At 36.3% G+C, this 9,126-nt stretch overlaps 1 pseudogene; it reads right to left on the reverse strand.

Annotated features, from left to right (window-relative positions):
* Window positions 1–657: 657 nt before the first annotated feature.
* On the reverse strand, window positions 658–769 carry LOC112541673 (U2 spliceosomal RNA; annotated as a pseudogene).
* Window positions 770–9,126: the final 8,357 nt, after the last annotated feature.

The raw sequence follows: 9,126 nt of genomic DNA on the forward strand, positions 1-9,126 counted from the left end.
ATGATAATTAAAGCAAACAATGGCTTAACACAATGTGTGAATTTTCATGCATTCATCCATGCTAACCTGACTGATGAAATCTCTATCATTACCCACCAAACAAAGCCAAAGAAACATTTAATATATTGTTTCATTCAGTTTGTAGAAAAGATTGACAACTTACATAATAAATTCATATGGTCCTCCCTGATCTTTATATACCCAATTGGCCTCTATAAGTAGGAGTTTCAGATTCTGTTTACACCACAAAGTTAGTTTCACTTTGAAGATTTAATGCTGTTGTACATCTCAGATATCACCTGTTTTCTACCTGAAGTTTAAAGTTCAGTCCATTCAGGTGATCAGTTATATCTGTTAGAAAAATGAATTTGAAAATAAAAATAGAATCTTCAAGACAAGTCACTTTCTTGTTTTTCACCTTCTTAAATTTATTTATTTTTATTATAATTTCAAAGAGAAAAGACATAATACTGATTCAAATACAGATTTAAAGGGGCAATAAAATATAGGTGGATAGCTAACAAGTCTTGCATAACCAACAAATCTAAAGTATCACATGGCTAATATATTCTAATACACCATTAATGACTTAGACTGCTATAGATATTTCATGTTCAATTTCTAGCCAGGACATGTCTCCAATAAGCTGTAAAAATATTTGATTAGCACAATTAAAATCAATAAACATAGTTCTCAACTAGAGAACATATTGGATATTAAACTGAAAAGAAGAGAACACTAGATCTTAGCCAAAAGGCCAAGAAGCTATTTGCTTCATTTTCATGAAAGAATCAATTCCCCCCATAAGGGCAAAAAAATGGCTTCAGGACATTTCCTCAACTCAGCCATTAAACTTCATTGTAGTGCATGCCTTTTTAACTGATGACTTACATAGAAATACCTCACTTTATATTAACCTGTCTGCACAGTAAAGTCATTGACTCATGGTCCAGTTGCTTACCAAGAAGCCAAGTTTCTTTCATTGACCATTCCTGTTACATCATTTCTCACGATCTACTTTTGCAGTTTCATAAGAACTGTAAGAATCCATCTGACTCTTAAGAACTTTCAGAGAGGCTATTCAGAGGACATTGCTCCTCACTAAAAACTGGTTAGTATCCACAAGGGAGGAGCCTTTCTCCTGTGTCACTCCCAAATATTGGGATGCATTCTTACAGTATTTTGGGCGGGGGGGCATTGTTACTAATTTGGACTTTCAACTGCTATTTTTATGTTTTTCTTTAATGTTTTGTCTGGTTTATTTTTGATTTTTTATAACAACAAAATGGTTGCTTTTTTGGCAGGGAGGTTTAATTAAATAAATGTATAAACTCACATAGACTGTGTCTGAAGAAACCTGAATTGGTTTTATGAGCTGCATCATAATATAGCAGCCTTGATTTTTTATACTAATGGGGGAAAGTGTGTCTGTTAAAGCCAAACTGAGGGTTTAAGCTAATAACAGGGCAGGGCTGTCAAGTAGCCAAAGCCAGTGCACGTTCCCTTGTCTTTTCATCACCGAGGCATCTGCAGGGAATGGGTCCAAAAAATCAAGCAGTCATTGAGCTCCTGCTCTTTTTTTACATGCATTGTAACACACATAAACAAGGGATGGCCATGGCCATCATCTTGATTTTTTGTTTTAATCCTCCTTATGGGTACCCCATCTGCCTCATCAGCTACTGTTATAGCTTATTCTACCAGCCCACCCACCCTACCATCTCAGCACCTTCTCTTTCCTTCACCTTATCTGCCACTGCTGTTCATCATTGTCCTAGTGCAGCATATTTTTGTGGCCCATCTATTCCTAGACCATCTTAGTGCTTTCCCTTAACCTCTCACCTGCCTCTCCTTATTTGTCACAACCAATGATGCAATGTGACATAGTCCTGTTTAGCAGATTTTATCCATGTTTATCAGTCTATCTATTTAGAGGATACTATATAAGTGAAGAATAGTTTATTACTGGGATAATATAAGTCCTGCTTGTATCCCCCTCAATCCTCATACTGTTCTTGAAGAATTTCTAGAATTTTAGAATAGCTCTTTGGAAACCCCCCCCCTCCAAAAAAATAGGGAGGGATTCAGTAGACATCAAAGTGCTCTTTTCTGCTTCCATGCACTGGAACATTTCTTCATTGGGTTCCATGCACAGGAGCTCAGGATCCATGGGGAGATGTCTTGTTGTTGTTGTTCAGTCATTAAGTCGTGTCCGACTCTTCATGACCCCATGAACCATATTGCACCGGCCTTCCTGTCCTTCACTGCCTCCCTGAGTTTGCTCAGTTTCATGCTCAAGATGTCTTGTGGTAAGATATTAATAGTATTGTTCAAAGTGGTGATTTTTTTTTTTAAGTGAAAAATTAGGATTCTCAATTATTATTTCTGTTATTTAGCAGTAGTGAGCTAAAGAAATCTATGTTAACAATGCAAAACTCTGAACTGACAGTATAAAGAAGTATATCTCATTCCTCATGACTATTCAGATAACTAATTACTGTAAATGTGATTGCTTATGGAAATGTAATAATACCTCAGAACACAAGAGTTGTAAGGTATGATTATCAGCATGAGAATAAATGAGTTGGCAAGAAATAATATATCCTTAAAAATAAGTGATAAATCTTTTATGCATCATTCATAGAACTGATGCTTCACGATGTTGAAAAGATACATTTTAGCTTCTGAATAAATAAGACTGAAGATGCATAACCTTTAGAATACTTAAAGATGCAATAAGCATTTGAAGGCCAGGTAGTTTTTAGTATGGGTTCAGAAAAAATATCTGTATTGGAATTTGATCTACTAACTGAAAAGTAACATGAAACTTAATCAACACAGATTATTCCAAAACATGGAATTCCATGTTCATAATAAAAATGTTGGGATAGATTTGCAAATTTGTAAGTTTTCAGATTGAAAGGGAATCCCATCTTAGTAATATTACATAGTAGTTTATTTCAACACAAGATATAATTTCAGTTTATCAACCCATTTCTAAAGTAACACTCAGATTTATAAGACTCTTCTATTGGATTAAATAGTGAAAAGCTCTTAGATTTAAAGAGATTCACAATCATTTAATTAAATGTAAATAATAAACAAATTCAAGCAAATTGCAATCTACTCACAGATATCCTTTATTCAGAAAAAGGAAAGTTAAATTATTACATCTATTACATCAATTATTCACTGAATTATTTTCTCTACTCTAATGATGGGCTTATCATAAAATTAAACACTTGGAATTGAATGAGGAGAACAATTTTCAGTCACAACTAATTTTCTTTCACCACAATAATTTTAATTTAATTGACTTTTATTGGTTTAGGTACAAAACATTCTTTTTTCTTTTTTTTTTAATATTTGAGGTAGGCAGTTTAATTATTCAACTTATTCACATCTGGAGAACTGTAACATATGCAGATTTTACCTCTGACTATTATTGTCCAGAAAAGTCCTCCTCTTCCTCCTCAAGCCTTGAGACACAATCCCGTATCCACAGTAAACCATTCTGCCCCTAGCCTTGTGGTTCTCTCACTAACATATTTGTTTGTTCCGTTAGTGACCTCCTTTTTGAGGATCCTTTGGGAATCATCCCTTTTTTCCTTCCATTCACCTACCACCTCCTTCTACCTTCAGCTGTTATAGTCTGATCAATCTGACTCTGTCCCTTACTGTTGCTATGTATTGCATCATCATCTGTACAATATGCTGCAATTCATTTTTAACTAGTTCTTATTTTTTGTTTGGTTTTGTTGATCATCCATTTTGGTTGTAGCTATTTATCCAGTTAACTATCTATGTTTATACATTATGTTTATATTCACTATATGCACTTTTATTTATTCCTAATAATCTGTTGTATTTGTGAAATGTATTTGTATTTGGAATTTGCTTATGCCCGTCTATGCCCATAATTCATTCATTCATTTTTTGGGGGGAAGGGGGAAAATAAATACTTACTCAGAACTTTTGCATTGGTGTAAATCTCAGGCTGCACTATAATTTAATGATATGCTTTGAAGAAATGTCATATCGTATAGTGAATATATATATATAATCAAAGAGTATATTGCAGAACAATATTTATTAAAGCAAAAATAAAATCAGTTTAAAATTCCTGAAATAGTTAATGAATCAAGCCATTCTAATAAAAGATGTATGTTATCAAAATCAGGTTTCTTATAGGAGGTTGTATTAAAGGGGGGGGGGGATCATAATCTAAAACACAGACCTTAATGGTTTTGTATGTACAAATGGGATAAATTAAAAAGTAATAATTGTTTTATCTTGCTAGACTGAACTACATAAATGCACCCAAGTTTTAATATTGCTCAATATTTTGAAGCAAACATAAATCTATTTTTTCTTCCTTTTCCAAAGCTTCCTCATTTCTCCTTGCTTGTGGTTACTGAACCTAGCATGGTTGTGATCATTTCATGGATTATACTGGTTAGTCTTCTTTTCTTTGAAGTCCACAGTTATTTCAGTATGTTTTGTAATATATATTCCAGTAATGGATACAAGTCCTTTTCAAATGGCTGCTTAGAAATAGGATGCCTTTTTCAGAAAGCAGTGGCGGTTTCTCTAATACTTGATTCTCTAAAAGACCCCTGTTCCCTCAAATGGTTCACACTCACCTTCTTTGTTTACTTTCGTCAGAACATGAGGATTTACCATATCATGAGAAATCCATAGCAGACTGATCCGGTTTTATGCAAGACTGGCTGCACTGCATGCTTAAAAACTGCTCCTGTTTTGTGCTGATGCTAGTTAATTCTAAGCCAGTTTAAGGGGGGGGGGAACCTATTCCGACTGTGATGCTTTAGCAGCGGCTTTCAGGGAATTAAATTTACTCCAGACTGCTGGCTACCACAGTCCACCCAACTTGTCAATCACTTTCCTTTCTGTTGCTTGGTCTACAAAATGCACATATATTCAGACACAACAGTCAGCCTTAAAACTAATAAACAACAACAACAATGAAAACTTCCTTACATTTCCTCACCTTTTCCTCAAGTAGTCCTGCCACAGCTTATTTTACAGATCTTTCTTAGTTGCCTAGTAGTTATAACATTTCCTTAACATGAAAAATGTTTGAAACATTTGAAACCTTGTAGATTTTTTAAATTTAAATATTTTGTTTCTCTGAGCTTGCTACTTTTTACTGGGCTTTTTTTTAAATCTACTAGTGTACCATTTTATCATTTCTTCAGTGACTCCATATGTATAAGTTTTGAGACAGAATGAATATTAACAAAGAATCTAGTGTGACTTCCTAATTAAAGTACTTTTTGACCTAGGAATTGGTTTGATCCTGTACTGCATATGCTTCTGCTATAAATGTCTTTGAGGCCTCAAACCAGCCTGAAAATAGTAAGGACAATAAGCCAGTTGCATAGTTCTTAAGAGGTTCCATGCCAGCAGTATAAACTTTTAAGATATAATTCCTGCATTGAAGTGATAGTTAAGACCAACATTGCAAATTAAACTTAATGAACATCAGTTCTGATGTGTAGGTAAGTCACATGATTTAAGTTTAGTATGCTCAGGACAAAGTTCTACTAGATGTTCTCTTTTCAATGTAGGGAATTTCTTCACGGTGAAAACATTCTGATTTCTTGCTGCCATTATAATACTGATGCCTTAAGAAAGGGCTGTTGTTCCATCATTAGTTATGAATTTTGTATACACTATTCAGCTAAAGCTTTTAGTTCTTATTGATCACTGTACAAATACATACATACACATACAAACACACACATATACATGCATATACATACATACATACATACACTTTTCAGTAATGCAAAAGGGGGGAAATGGTTTAAAAAATGGATACAAAGATTCTTTGTGCAACATCCATGAGCTCATGTGTGAGTTAGTAAAACAACTCCCTACATATAGCCACATTAAAATGATTTTGTGGGAGGTATTGCCAATATTCATGGGTGTTTCAATTATATAAAGAAGGAAGAAAGAACTGAGTATGTATGTATCGATCTCATGGTTTTCATGATTACTTTAGGGGAAAGTTGTATTTCACAGTTAATAATTTAATCATAAATAGGGTATTTAAAAATCAGGTTTTAAATTTTATCCCATCAGAATCTACAGGGTTTAATTTACATTAAGTGTGGGGATCTTAGTGTGATCCTAACTGAAGGAACATAATAAATTTAAGACTATTTTGTCATAATTCATGTCCCATTCCCCACCCCACCCCCAGTTTCTACAAGGAGCAGAAAGTGATCAGCATCTGAAATTGTCTTCTTTGGATATGGGATATACTATTTCAGTATAATTGTTTCTACATTTATTTTAAAGCTACTTGTTAAGAAATTGCATGATTATGTAATTGAAAACTTATTCTTGTAAAGAGCTTCAAGGGTAACAGTTGAGCACAACAAAGTAAATATGTTTCTAGATTTAAAACTGATTTATGTTTGCTTAAAGATTTTTCCAAGTTTTCCTGATACCTGTAAAGCACTGTGATCCTTTCAAAGTATGTTATAATGTTTGTGGTTAATGATTCAGCATGACTCAGTGATGAACAGATGAAGTGATTAATTCTAGATCATATAAATAGTGTAACTAGAAAAGAAGTTAAAAACCTAAAATGTTTTTAGTTACAAAAAGTTAAGAACCTAAAATGGCTATGATAGTTTTGTAAAGATGATCACAAATACTTGAATTATTTTCATTCTATTTTTTTTTTCCTTCCTGATCTTGAAAAGAAAAATTAAAAACCTTGGCATTTTCTGTGGATACAAGTTTCAGATTCACTTTGACATACAAAAGTGTTTTCTTGTTCTTGTTTTCTTTCCACTGTGTCCAATTAAGCTTGATATGATACTTTTTTAAAATAAGAAATGATATCTTCAGAACTACTTCTTAAAAAGCACTGGTGTGGTGAACAGCAATAAAAGCAGTTATACTTCTTTTCAACAACATCTGATGCAACATCAGGTCCCCAGATTCTGTGGGTTCACATGTTGCCCTAAACTGTAGTGTTGTTTGTTTTTAACTTAGCATATTATGTGAAGCCAGCTCTTGTGGTTTGTAAATCATGGTTTATGGCCATAGTTGTGTACATCTAGCCAATTGTTATTTATCCAGTAAACTATGGATAAGCAAACCATAGATTAGTGCTACATATGAACCCAGTCTCTATCATGATCAGGCATTGCATCATGAATGTGCATTTTTATACATATAGTTTTTCTATTTGGCAACATTCCCTGTAACCGAAAACTTTTTCATGCATTCAAAAATCAAATATGAACATTCAGATGAGACCGGAACATTTCGTATTAGGACTTATGGGCACTCAACTAGAAAAGACTCATGGATGATTGATTTTATATATGGTAACTGCAGCAAGTCTATTATATGCACAAAGATGGAAGACTATAGAAACACCAGGAATAGAGGAATGGATTGTGAAGATGGCTGAGTTTGCAGAAATGGCTAAATTGATTTGTGTGACTAAGGAGGGAACTTCAACTGGTTTATAAAGACTAGAAACACTTTATAGACTTTTTGCTGAAGATGGGTAAAAATGAACTGCTGATTTTGGGATTTACTGATTAAAAAGATTTGTTTATGGAAAGAACGGAACTATGATATGCAATATAGGAGGGTGGAGATGGTAATTGCTATGTTTGTAACTGCTGCAAAGAAGATCGGAAGTCACTTCTGTAGATATATTTCTTTTTATTTCTTTTTATTCTTCACTTTTTTAACCTTTTATAATCTTTTTCTTCCTTTTTCTATTTCTTCTATGTTTCAGTAGGTTTTTAAATCTTTATAGTTTTCTTTTAATAAAAAATATTCATAAAAATCATTTATTACAAAACAATGCATTTAAAAATGATTTACTGTCATAATTTACCATAGTTTATATTGATTTATGTCAACATTTCTCTCATATTGAAGTATGACAGGTATGCATATGGTTTTTCTTACTGGTATATAAAAATAGTCATTCAGGCTATATGCTTCTGAAGAGACACGTGCACCCAATTCAATGGATCAAATTCAGTTCTCATGAAGATTTCAAGCTTTCAAGATGGTGGCAGGGAGTGGACACCTAGTGCGTAGCTCCCAGCCATAACCACCATAAATGAGCTTTTAACCATAGCCAGTATGAGGCTGAGGAGAGTTGGAGGCATAGGACACACATGTGAATGTAGGGTGAATGAAGAGAGCCCCCAGCATTACCTCCGTTTGAGGCGGGCCGTCGCAGTGGGAAGGAGAGTTGCAGTAGCAGTGGCTGGGATGAGGACGCCAAGGATGTAGTGGAGAGGATGTGGGCAATGGGGGCAAGTGTGGCAGTGGGCGGTGCTTGGACCCAGGGGGGTTGATGGAGGCTGCGATGGCTGCGGCAGTGGCAGCGGGAGAGTGCTGGTGGCGGCTGCTGTGGCTGCACCGTTTGACCCGACAATGACGCTTGGGCTTAAGGGGGGTGACACTGGAGCAGAGAGCTGGGCCAGCTGGGCCAGGAATGTCGGCGGAGCGGGGGCCCAAGCCCAACACTTCTGGTTTTGGCGGTAGTAGTGCCAGCAGTGAGAGCAACAGTAATGGTGGTGGGACAGCGGCAATGAGGGCGAGGCTGAGGTGGACCCAATGGCAATGGTGGAATGGAGGCCAGAGCCTGAGGGCCCACAGTACCTCTAGCCCACAGAGACATTGGGACCTTGGGGGTTGTGGGTTCTAGTCCCTATGTGGCAAGGGGCTTCCCCTACCCCTAAAGAAGAGGCTGGGGGGACTCAAGTGGTTGGGTGTGTGGGTGGGTGGTGTGTGCTTGTGAGACGAACGTGCTACTCTCTGCCCGGGTGGGAGATGGGGAGAGGGTAGGAGTGAATGTGGCCCTCCTCTCTCTGGCCAGTGAGAGAAGTCAGTGGAGAGAGACTGAGTGTTTGAGAAAGGGGAAATGGGGTGATTGAGCCCCTGTTGGCACTGAGCAGTTGGCTGAAGTGCCACAGGGGCTCATTTCCCCCCCCTTTTTCCCCTCTTCCCTGTATGGTATATGGTATGGTGAGCCCCTTAAGTCGCTGGACTGGAGGGTGGGAGGAGGAGCACGTTGGGCAGTTCAGGGCAGGTGTTCAGGTGGTGACAGGC

This window comes from Python bivittatus, unplaced genomic scaffold (assembly GCF_059951505.1).
Source record: "Python bivittatus isolate LINGU-HERP-01145 unplaced genomic scaffold, Pbiv_v1 ctg000080_np1212, whole genome shotgun sequence".
In the NCBI taxonomy this organism is placed as follows: Eukaryota; Metazoa; Chordata; class Lepidosauria; order Squamata; family Pythonidae; genus Python; species Python bivittatus.